This window comes from Heterodontus francisci, unplaced genomic scaffold (assembly GCF_036365525.1).
Source record: "Heterodontus francisci isolate sHetFra1 unplaced genomic scaffold, sHetFra1.hap1 HAP1_SCAFFOLD_216, whole genome shotgun sequence".
Classification (NCBI taxonomy): domain Eukaryota; kingdom Metazoa; phylum Chordata; class Chondrichthyes; order Heterodontiformes; family Heterodontidae; genus Heterodontus; species Heterodontus francisci.
The window spans coordinates 3021803-3034174 of record NW_027140566.1 but is presented as its reverse complement, the minus strand read 5'-3'; positions in this window follow the sequence as shown (position 1 = coordinate 3034174).

The window sequence follows — 12372 nt, the reverse complement described above, 5'->3', positions numbered from 1 at the left end:
ATAGTTCCAAGTCAGGATGGTGTGTGACTTGGAGGGGAACTTGCAGGTGGTGGTGTTCCCATGCATTTGCTGACCTTGTCCTTCTAGTTGGTAGAGGTCGCGTGTTTGAAATGTGCTGTCTAAGGAGCCTTGGTGCATTGCTGCAGTGCATTTTGTAGATGGTGCACACGGCTGCCACTGTGCGTCCATGGTGGAGGGAGCGAATGTTTGTGGATGGGGTGCCAATCAAGCGGGTTGCATTGGCTTGGATGGTGTCGAGCTTCTTGACTGTTGTTGGAGCTGCACCCGTCCAGGCAAGTCACACTCCTGACTTGTGCCTTGTAGATGGTGGCCAGGCTTTGGGGAGTCAGGATGTGAGTTACTCGCCTGATGATTCCAAGGCTCTGACCTGCTCTTATAGCCATGGTATTTATATGGCTGCACCAGTTCAGTTTCTGGTCAGTGGTAGCCCCTAGGATGTTTATAGTGGGGGATTCAGCGATGGTAATGCCATTGAATGTCAAGGGGAGATGGATAGGTTCTCTCTTGTTGGAGATGGTCATTGCCTGGCACTTGTGTGGCGCGATTGTTGCTTGCTACTTATCAGTCCAAGCCTGGATATTGTCCACGTCTTGCTGCATTTCTACACGGACTGCTTCAGTATCTGAGGAGTCACGAATGGTGCTGAACATTGTGCAATCATTAGCGAACATCCCCACTTCTGACCTTGTGATTGAAGGAAGGTGATTGATGAAGAAGCTGAAGCTGATTGGGCCCAGGACACTACCCTGAGGAACTCTGCAGTGATGTCCTGGAGCTGAGATGATTGACCTCCAACAACCACAGCCATCTTCCTTTGCGCTAGGTATGACTCCACCAGCGGAGGGTTTTCCCCATGATTCCTCAGTTTTGCTAGGACTCCTTGATGCCATACTCGGTCAGGTGCTGCCTTGATGTCAAGGGCAGTCACTCCTACCTCACCTCTTGAGTTCAGCTCTTTTTTCCATGTTTGAAAAAAGGCTGTAATGAGGTTAGCAACTTAGTGGCCTTGGCGGAACCCAAACTGAGCGTCACTGAGCAGGTTATTGCTAATCAAGTGCCGCTTGATGGCATTGTTGATGACACCTTCCATCACTTTACTGATGATTGAGAGTAGACCGATGGGGCAGTAATCGGCCGGCTTGGACTTGTCATACTTTTTGTGCACAGGACATACCTGGACAATTTTCCACATTGCAGGGTAGATGCCTCTCTTGCAGCTATACTGGAACACCTTGGCTAGGGGCACGGCACCTTCTGGAGCACAGGTCTTCAATCGTATTGCCGGAATATTGTCAGGGCCCATAGCTTCTGCAGTATCCAGTGCCTTCAGTCGTTTCTTGATATCACGCGGAGCGAATCGAATTGGCTGAAGTATGGAATCTGTGATGTTGGGGAGTTTAGGAGGAGGCCGAGATGGATCATCAACTCGGCACTTCTGGCTGAAGATTGTTGCAAATGCTTCAGCTTTATCTTTCGCACTGATGTGCTGGGCTCCCCCATCATTGAGGATGGGGACATTTGTGGAGCCACACCTCCATTTAGTTGTTTAATTGTCCACTAGCATTCACGGCTGGATGTGGCAGGACTGCAGAGCTTAGATCTGATCTGTTGGCTATGGAATAGCTCAGCTCTGTCTATCACATGCTGCTTAGTGGCATGCAAGTAGTCCTGGGTTGTAACTTCATTGGTTGACACCTCATTTTGAGGTATGCTTGTTGCCGCTCCTGGCATGCTCTCCTGCTCTCTTCATTCAACCAGGGTTGGTCTCCTCGCTTGATGGTAATGGTAGAGTTGGGGATATGCCGGGCCATTAGGTTACAAAGTGTGGTTGAGTACAATTCTGCTGCTGCTGATGGCTCACAGCGCCACATTGATGCCCACTTTTGCATTGTTAGATTTGTTCGAACTTGAAGCCATTTAGCAGTGTGATAGTGCCGCAGAACACGACGGACGGTACCCTCAATGTGTAGGCGGGACTTCGTCTCCATAAGGACTGTGCGGTGGTCACTCCGACCAATACTGTCATGGACAGAAGTATCTGCAGCAGGCAGATTGGTGAGGACGAGGTCAAATATGTTTTCCCCTCGTGTTGGTTCCTCCACCACCTGCCACAGACCAAGTCTAGCAGTTATGCCCTTTAGAGCTCGGCCAGCTCGGTCAGTAGTGGTGCTGCCGAGCCACTCTTGGTGATGGTCATTGCAATCCCCCACCCAGAGTACATTTTCTGTCCTTGCTACCTTCACTGCTTCCTCCAACTGGTGTTCAACATGGTGGAGTATAAAGTCATCAGCTGAGGGAGGGCATTAGGTGGTAATCAGTAGGAGGTTACCTTGCCCATGGTTGACCTGATGCCACGAGAATTCATGCGTTCAAGAGTCGATGTTGAGGTCTCCGAGAGCAACTCTCTCCCTACTGCATTCTACTGTCCCGCCACCACTGGAGGGTCTGTCCTGCCAGTGGGACAGGACATACCCGGGCATGGCGAAGGCAGTGTCTGGGACATTGTCTGGAAGTTATGATTCCGTGAGTATTATTATGTCAGGCTGTTGCTTGACTAGTCTGTGGGACAGCTCACCCAACTTTGGCACAAGCCCCCAGATGTTATTAAGGAGGACTTTACAGGGTCGATAGGGCTGGGTTGGCAGTTGTTTTTCCAGTGCCTAGGTCGATGCCGGGTGCTCCGTACGATTTCATTGCTTTTTATTCACTTCATCGCGGTTAGGTACAACTGATTGGTTTACTCGGCCATTTCAGAGGGCATGTAAGAGTTAACCACATTGCTGTGGGTCTGGAGTCACATGTAGTTCAGACTAGGTAAGGACAGCAGATTTCCTTCCCTAAAGGACATTAGTGAGCCAGATGGGTTTTTACAACAATCGACAATGGTTTCATGGCCATCATTAGAATAGCTTTTACTTCCAGATTTATTAATTAAATTCAAATTCCATCATCTTCTGCGGTGGGATTCGAACCCACGTCCCCAGAGAAATACCCTGGGTCTCTGGGTTACTAGTCCAGTGATAATACCACTACGCCACCGCCACTGCCCTTATCCAATTGGTATGAGGTCCTTGCTCCCAGTGTGGACGATGGCACAGACTGCAAGGAGGATAAGCAAACTGACCACAGCACCCAAGTTCAGAGCGCAATTCAAGTGGGAGGAGAACAGAGAAATGTAATTGTAATAGAGGATCGCATAGTTAGGGGAATAGATGCAACTCTCTGCAGCAAAGATAGAAAACTCCAAAGGTTGTGTTGTCTGCCTGGTGCCAAGGTTAAGGACATCTCTTCTGGGCGAGAGAGGAACTTGGAGTGTAAGGGAAGGATCCAGGTGTCGTGGTCCACATAGCTATCAAAGACATAGTTAGAACTAGGCAAGAGGTTCTCCTGAGGTACTATGAGCAACTCAGGGCTAAATTAGAAAGAAGAACCACAAAGGTAATAGTCTCCAGTTAACTACTTGAGCCACGTGCAATTTGGCATAGGGGAAATAAAATTAGAAAGGTAAATGCATTGCTCAAAGATGACTGTGGGAGAAATGGGTCCCGATTTATGGGACACTGGCACCATTACTGGGGAAAGAGAGAGCTGCTCTATTAGGATGGGCTTCACTTGAACCATGCTGGGACCAGGGTCCTGGAGAATCGTATAAGTAGGGTTCTAGATCAGGCTTTAAAGTAAATAGTGGGTGGAGGGTCCAATAGAAGGGAAGTTAAAAAAGTCGAAAAGTAAGAGACAGCAGAGTTGCAGGCTAGTGGAGGGGCATACATGAATCGGCGTGTGACAGGAAGGGACAGAGAATACAAGCATAAGAGTACAGCAGAAATTAGAACCAGAGTAGGTAAAAATGATTTTAAAAAAGTCAAAGCTTAAGGCTGTTTATCTGAATGCACATAACATTTGTAACAAGATGGATGAGCTGACGGCACAAATAGAAATAAATGAATATAATTTGATAGCTGTCACAGAGATGTGGTGGCAGGATGACCAAAACCGGAAACTCAATGTTCAAGGAAATTCGGCGTTCTGGAAGAATAGACAGAAAGTAAAAGGAGGTGGGGTAGCTTTGCTATTAAAGGAAGTGATTAGTGTAGTTTTGAGTTAGGATATAGATGCAATAGATCGTGATGTAGAAACAGTTTGGGTAGAAATAAGGAATAGCAAGCGAAGGAAATAACGGGTGGTCGATAGGTCCCCGAGGAGTTGCCTCTCTGTAGGACAAAGTATTAATCAGGAAATGATGGAGGCGTGTGAGAACAGCACTCCAATTATCATGGGTGATTTTAATCTGCATTTCGACTGGACAAATCAAATTGGCAAGGAAGACAAATTTGCAGAATGCATCAGGGATTGTTTCATAGAACTACACATTGCAGCACCTACCCGGGAACAGGCTATTTTAGATTTGGTAATGTGCAATGAGGTAGGATCAAGACGATATCTCGTCGCTAAGGATCGTCTAGGGGGATGTGTTCATAACATGGTACAATTTCCAATGCAGTTGGAGGGTGAGCAACTCAGGTCTCAAACCAGTGTCTTCAACTTAAACAAGGACAATTACAGAGGGATGAAGAAATAGTTTTCTAATGTGGGCTGGTAAAATAGACCAAAAGGAAAGACAGCAGATGAACAGTGGCAGACTTTTAAGCAGATATTTCATAACACTCAGCAAACATTTATTCCGGTCAGAAGGAAGGACCCAATGAGAATTATGGACGGTCCGTCGATAACAAAAAGGACGTTAAGGAGAGTATCAAATCAAAAACAAAGGCGTACAAAGTGGCGAAAGTTAGTGGTAGGCCAGAGGATAGTTTTTTTTTTTTATATATCAGCAGCAGATGACAAAAAGCCTAATAAAGAGGGAGAAAATTGATTCAGAGTAAATTGGCAAGAAATATAAAAACATACACAAAGAGCTTCTACGGTTATATATTAAGGAAGAGAGTAGCTGAAGTAAGGGTGGGATCCTTAGTGGATGAGACTGGGGAATTAATAACAGGGAACAGGGAAATGGCAGCTAATTTAAACCAATATTTTGTATTGGTCTTTACGGTGGAGGACACTACAAACATCCCAACAATAATAGATGAGCAATGTGTAAATGGGAGGGAGGAACTTGTAACAATCTCTATCACGAGGGAAAAGGTACTTGCCAAACTTATGGGAATAAAGGCAGACACGTCGGCAGCACCTGCTGGCCTGTATCTAAAGGTTTTAAAATAAGTGGCTGCAGAGATAGTAAAGGCATTGGTCGTAATATACCAAAACTCACTGGATTCCGCAGGGTACCAGCGGATTCGAAAACCGTTAATGTGACGCCTCGATTCAAGAAAGGAGGGAGACAGAAAGCACAAATATATAGACCTTAAATATATAGATATAGCTCAACATGGGATGATGTTAAAGTCCATTATTCAGGAAGAAATAGCAAGTCATTTCGAAAAGCAGAATGCAATCAAACACAGTCAAAATAGGTTTATGAAAAGGAAATCATGTTCGACTATTTTCTTAAAATTCATTGAGGATATAACGAGCAGAGGGGATAAAGGGGAACTGGTATATGTTGTGTATTTCGATTTTCAGAAGGCTTTCAATTAGGTGCCACATAAAAGGTTATTGCACAAAATAAGAGCTGAGAGTATTCGGGGTAATGTGTTGGCATGGATCGAGGATTGTCTAGCACATAGAAAGCAGCGAGTCAGGATTAATGGGTCTTCTTCTGGTTGGAAAGCCATAACAAAAGGGGTGCCACAAGCATCGGTCCTGGGGCCTCAAATATTTACCATCTATGTTGATAACTTTGAGGAAGGGACAGTGTGTAGTGTAGCCAAATTTGCTGACGATACAAATTTAGGTGAGAAGGCATGCTGTGATGATGACAGAAATAAGCTGCAAAGGGATGTAGATATGTTAAGTGAGTGGATAAAAAACTTGGAAGATAGTGTTCATTGTGGGAAAGTGTGATGTCATCCAATTTGGTAGCAAGGGAAAAAAGCAGATTATTATTTAGATGGAGAAGGACTACAAAATACTGCAGTACAGAGGGATCTGGGTGTTCTTGTACATTAAATACAAAATGTTATCATGCAGCTGCAGCGAGCAATTAGGACGGTAAGTGGAATTTTGGCCTTTATTGCTGGGGGTTGGAGTTTAAAAGTATGGAAGTCTTGTTACAACTGTACAGCATGTTGGTAAGGCCACACCTGGAGTACTGCATACAGTGTTGGTCCCCGTACTTAAGGAATGATATGCTAGCATTGGAGGCCCTTCATAAAATAATTACTAGGCTCTTTCCTGGGACGAAGGGTTGTCTTCATCAAGAACAGCTAAACAGATTAGCCCTTTCTTCATTGGAATTAGAAGAATGAGAGGTGATCTTTTTGAAACATATATGATTCTAAGCGGGCTTGACAGAATAGAGGTTGAGAATGTGTTTCCACTGGTGGGGTATCTCGAACTAGTGGACATAGTTACAGAAAACGGGGTCACATATTTAAAACTGTGTTGCAAACGAATTTCTTCTTTCAGACGCTGGTGATTCTCTGGAATCCTCTACGTCAGACAGTTCTGGAGGCTAGGTCACTAAATGCATTTAAGGACGAGGAAGATAGATTATGACATCTCGGGGAGTCGAGGGTTATGCGAAGCTGGCCCGAAAGAGGAGTTGAGGCCTGGGACAGATCAGCCATGATCTTGTTGAATGACGGGGCAGGCTTGAGGGGTTGAATGGCCGACTCCTGCTCCTATTTCGTATCGTCTTATGTTTCTGTTTTTTATTATTTTCACATTCACAATAGTCATTTTAGCAACAACACCTAAGCTGTGTCAAGGCCACAGTTCCAAGCACACATTTCTTGTGATGTTCTCACACAGGAAATCACTCCATACTTTCCTACAAGCGTGCTTTTAAGTCTGCCATTTCCAAATGCAGCGTCCGGGCAATTAATACATCTTTAGCCAATGGCCAACCACCTGCAATCTCTACTTCTTCACCTCCAGGGTTCTGTTCATTTGCCTTCCAATTGTTTCAAGGCCACGTTTTAAATGAATGTTTATGATAAAGGAGGAACACTTTGGATCTTGTTGCGCTGACCCAACTTGCCAAAACGGCACATTTCAATCCTCGTTGGCAACTTTGTAGTCCGTCTCCCATACACATCAAAATATTATACAGAAGTGCCAATCATCAGCTAAACGCAATTCATTTCGAGAGCTTAGCATCCCCTGTGGCAGAAAGTTCCTCCAGAACATTTGCTGAACAATCCATTCGCTGTCCTTTCGAACGGAGGCCTAGCTTTGCTTGTGTATCACACAACACAGAAGGCAGAGGGTCGTGTCAATGGGTCTTTTCGGATTGGAAAGCCATAACTAGTGGTGTGCCACAAGGATCGGTCCTAGGATATCAACTATTTACTATCTACATCAATGACTTGGAGGAATGGACAGAGCGCTGTGTATGTAAATTTGAAGATGATACAAAAATAGGTGGGAAGGCATGTTGTGATGAGGACACACAGAATCTGCAAAGGGATATAGATAGGTTAAGTGAGTGGAGGGGGAAAGACAACTTGGCAGATGGAGTTCAATGTGGAAAGTGTGAGTTCATCCACTTTGGTAGGAAGAATAAAAAGACAGTTTATTATTTAAATGGAGAAAGTCTACAAAGTTCTGCAGTACAGAGGGATCTGGGTTTCCCTGTACATTAAACTCAAAATGTTCGCATGCAGGTGCAGCAAGTAATTAGGAAGGCATGAGGAATGTTGGCCTTTATTGCTAGGGGCTTAGAATTTAAAAGTCGGCAGGTCTTGTTGCAGGGTATTGGTGTGGCCACATCTGGAGTACTGTGTACAGTTTTGGTCCCCATATTTAATGAAGGATATACTGGCATTGGAGGCTGTTCAGAAAAGATTCACTAGGCTGATCCCTGGGATGAACGGGTTGTCTTATCAAGAATGGCTAAACAGGTTAGGGCTTTATTTATTGGAGTTTAGAAGAATAAGAGGTGACCTTATTGAAACATATAAGATTTCAAGGACGATTGACAGGATAGATGTTAAGACTACGTCGGGAAGATCTAAATTTCTCAACTGAACTCACAGCAAAAATGTGTATTGGCGTGAATGGGAGGTGTGCTCCATCACCCCCAGGAACAGCAGGCAAGCAGAGTAAATTTAACGGAGTATGTATTGAAAATGAATATTATATAAAGCAATGTTGCAGGCAAGTACCAATGAAATGGAATGAGGCAAGCAAAAGATGAAAATTGATTGTGGAAGGAAGAGAAAAACCGACATACCACGAAACACAATTCTCCTACAAATAGCAACAAGAATGAGAACACGTCATTTCCGATCAGCAGTAATTTCCTGCGCACATTTCCATGCTCCATCAGACATAAAGCTATTTCTTCTATCTGATCTTGTCCTTTCTCCTGATGACGGGCAGTGTACGCTGCCTGAAAGGTTGAAGCTACGCGTCCTTCTCAGAAGTTCTCTCTTTTAAAATCACATATGTTCCTTTCCGAATCCAAAATGTGAATTGAGGAGCTACATGGGGAAACAATTTTTATCGGCGTGTTGTTGTGGGTTGATTGCACTTAATAAAGGCTCTTAGTTTCAGATTGAATATTAACATTCAAAAGAGAATTGCATAGATACTGTCAGGGAAATAAAATTCAGGAATACAGGAAACAGCGGAGCATGGATATTAATTGAGTTCATCTTCCAAAGGGTCGGAACAGCATCCAAGTATTCAATACGTTTTGCACTCAATACTTGAGTGAGTTCCTGCCATCGTTTTTGACTAGTTCTTGTGTAGCTACTTTTTCTGATTGCTTAGGGAAATGGTGGCGGAGTGGTAATGGCACTGAGCTAGCAATCCAGATTTCCAGGATAATGCCTTGGGGACACAATTCAAGTTCCACCACGGCAGCTGGTGGCATTTACATTCAATTAATCAAAAATAATCCAAACTAAATGTTAGAGCTGGAATTGAAAGCTGGTATCAGTAATGGTGCCATTAATCTATCATTAATTGTAGTAATGATGTCCTTTATGGAAGGAAATCTGCCGTATTTACAAGGTCAGGCATACAGTCACTCCAGACCCACAGAATCGTGGTTGACTCTTAAATTCCCTGTGGAATGGCGGAGCAAGCCTCTAGGTTGTCAAAGGAAATTATGCTTGGGCAACAAATGCTGGCCTTGCCAGAGATGCCCAAATCGCGCGAAATAATAATCTGGGCTTTAAATACCCAACTTTAAACTCATTCACAGATGCCCACCTCAATTAAGTATTTAATTGAATTGTTAGAATTAGAATTAGAACATTACAGCGCAGTACAGGCCCTTCGGCCCTCGATGTTGCGCCGACCTGTGAAACCATCTGACCTGCACTATTCCATTTTCATCCATATGTCTATCCAATGACCACTTAAATGCCCTTAAAGTTGGCGAATCTACTACTGCTGCAGGCAGGGCGTTCCACGCCCCTACTACTCTCTGCATAAAGAAACTACCTCTCACATCTGTCCTATATCTATCACCCCTCAACTTGAAGCTATGTCCCCTCGTGTTTGCCATCACCATCCGAGGAAAAAGACGCTCACTATCCACCCTATCTAACCTTCTGATTATCTTATATGTCTCTATTAAGTCACCTCTCCTCCTCCTTCTCTCCAACGAAAACAACCTCAAGTCCCTCAGCCTTTCCTCGTAAGACCTTCCCTCCATACCAGGCAACATCCTAGTAAATCTCTAGATGTTAGATGAGGTAACAGGGAATGTTGATGATGAGAATGCAATGGAGGTTGTCGCTATGGATTTCAAGAAAGTGTTTAACAAAGTCTTTTTCTTAGGCAGTCCCTTGGGAATGAGAATGACTTCCTTCCATTTTAGCTGGGGCAAATTGTGTTTGGTGAGGTGAATGAATGGGATGTCCGAATTTCCAAACGTTCCTTCCACTGTTTGCACTTGGTCACTGTCGGAGTACGTCAATGTTGTTCGAACTGGCCGGGACCTTCACGGATGCTTCTTCTCCATTTTGGGCAGAATGGGCAAGATATTTCCACGTATCAGTGCAGATGTAATATTTTGTCAAGGAGGCTTTAAAGACATTGTTGCATTTCCTCTGCTCTCCTGATAGCCTCTTGCCGTGCCGAAGCACAGAGTAGAAACCTTGTTTTGGGAGTCCCGTGTCAGGCCTGTGAAATTTATGGCCCGCCCAACATAACTGAGGGAATATGAACAGTGTCTCGATACTGGGGATGTTGGCCTGAGAGAGGGCACTGATATTGGAGCGGCTGTCCTGCCACTGAATTTGCAGGATCTTGCGCTGGCACAACTGGTGATATCCCTCCCAATCTAACTCCTGACAATGCGAGTATCTGTAATCAGATTTTCCAAGCTGCGCAAATGCGCAGCAACCGTCTTGCCAGGACCAGGACCAAGTGATGCATGCGTATGATGACGTCATCGTCAATGTCATTTCGGATCCTCTGATGAAGGGTCGCTGATTTGATACGTTAACTCTGTCTCTCCCTCTACAGATGCTGCCAGAGCAACTGAGTAAATCGAGCACGTATTGCTTTATATCAGATTTCAAGTACCTGCAGTATTTTGCTCTTATTTAATTTTTTGTCTGATATCGGCACAAGGGTTATCCTCAAGCAGGCGCCTGGCCTCCGCGCATGTGCAGTAAAGCGTCATTGGGTATCCAGCCCCCAGTTCGGCTGGAGTGTGCGGCTGAATGGGAGACTTTGAGGATGGACCTCGATCCCCGTCCCTCGTTCCATCCCCACTCGCCACTCTCCCCTCTCCCTGGCAACCCGCTTCTGGCCTCAATGCTTCCTCCTCACAGCCACTCGCTCCAGACCTTGCTGCGCCCCACCGTCGCCCCCCCCCCACCACTCCCCTGGCCGATTGTTCCCACTCCTGACTTCATGCCACCCCGCTTTCAGGCTGCCTGCTCCCCGTTCACTCTCCCCCCCACCCCCACCCATTGCTGATTCAGGCATTCGCTCCTGGCCACGCTGCTTCCCTCCTCTCGGCCATTCGCTCCTAAATTGCCCCGTCACAGCTCGCGGCTCGATTTTCTTCTTCGGGCGACGTTTTGTGAACCAGCAAACGAGAGACCTAGTGGCCGAGAAGAAGGCTGTGGCCGACAGCTAGCGGCAGGAAGGTGGATCACAGGAAGCGGGGTGGCGAGGAGTGGGGATCAATATGCCAAGCGGAGTGAAGAGGATCAGCGATGTCAGGAGCGAACGGCTAAGGGGGCGATGGAAGCGACCTGAATGCAGGAGGGGAGAAAGCAAGTTGCAGAGGATGAGAGCGGCCAGAGGGGCGGTTATACTCTGCCCAATTTTCTTCTCCATCAATCGGGGTGCCAATTCACTATCTCCCAAATGTATCAGAACATGGAAATTCAATCATGAAATTTCTTTTGTACTTAATAGAGTTACTGGAATATTATATGGATCTGAGGTTTACACTTAGTATCCTATAACTACATAGTAACATACTACTGGGCTTCCATCCAACTTAATGTAAGGTTAGTTTGTTCGAACGATCGAGCTATAAGCATTTCCTGTAATAAATTGAGCAGCACCATCTTTAATCCTGGCAACTGCCTGAACGTGTCAGACAGAGACGTTCCAGCTGAAGAGCCTGAATTTGCTCATGTGCAAGTACTGCGCCACCTAGTGGTTACAATGTCAGCAAACGCAGACGACCTCTCGAGGGTTTTGAGATTTCTGCTGTACACCAGGGATCCCAGGGAGCCCTTGTCACAGCAGCCCTTGTTTAACAGGGTGCCACAGATAAGGCTGGTTGACAAAGTTGAGACTCACATAATGTCCAATTGAATGCAACAGTGGCTCACCTACAAAAAATAGTTAGTTAAATAGTTTTTATTCAAACTGCAGCATGTTAGACAGTGGTATTCCCCAACGGTCAGTGCTAGGAACTGTTTTTCTTTCTTGTTGCTCATATTAAAATCAGTTGAACCTTGGAATACAGTAAAAAAAAAAATTGCGGACGGTCCCAAATGGTGGGGCTGCTACTAACTGCCTTCAAAGGGACATAGATAGGTGAGAAGATTGGGAGGACTCGTGAGAAATGGAATTTAATGCAGACAAGTTTGAGGTAATGCATTTTGACAGAAGGTATAGGTGAGGCAATGGAGCACTTCTAAAGAGTATGCAGGAACAGAGGGACCTGGTTGTCAGGTGCATCGAGCATTGAATGTGTCAGGACATATTGAGCGAGTGATTAGCAATGCATATGGGATCTTGGGAATCATAAATAGAGGCATAAGTACAAAAGCCAGGAAGATTTGCTGGACCTTCATAAGGCTC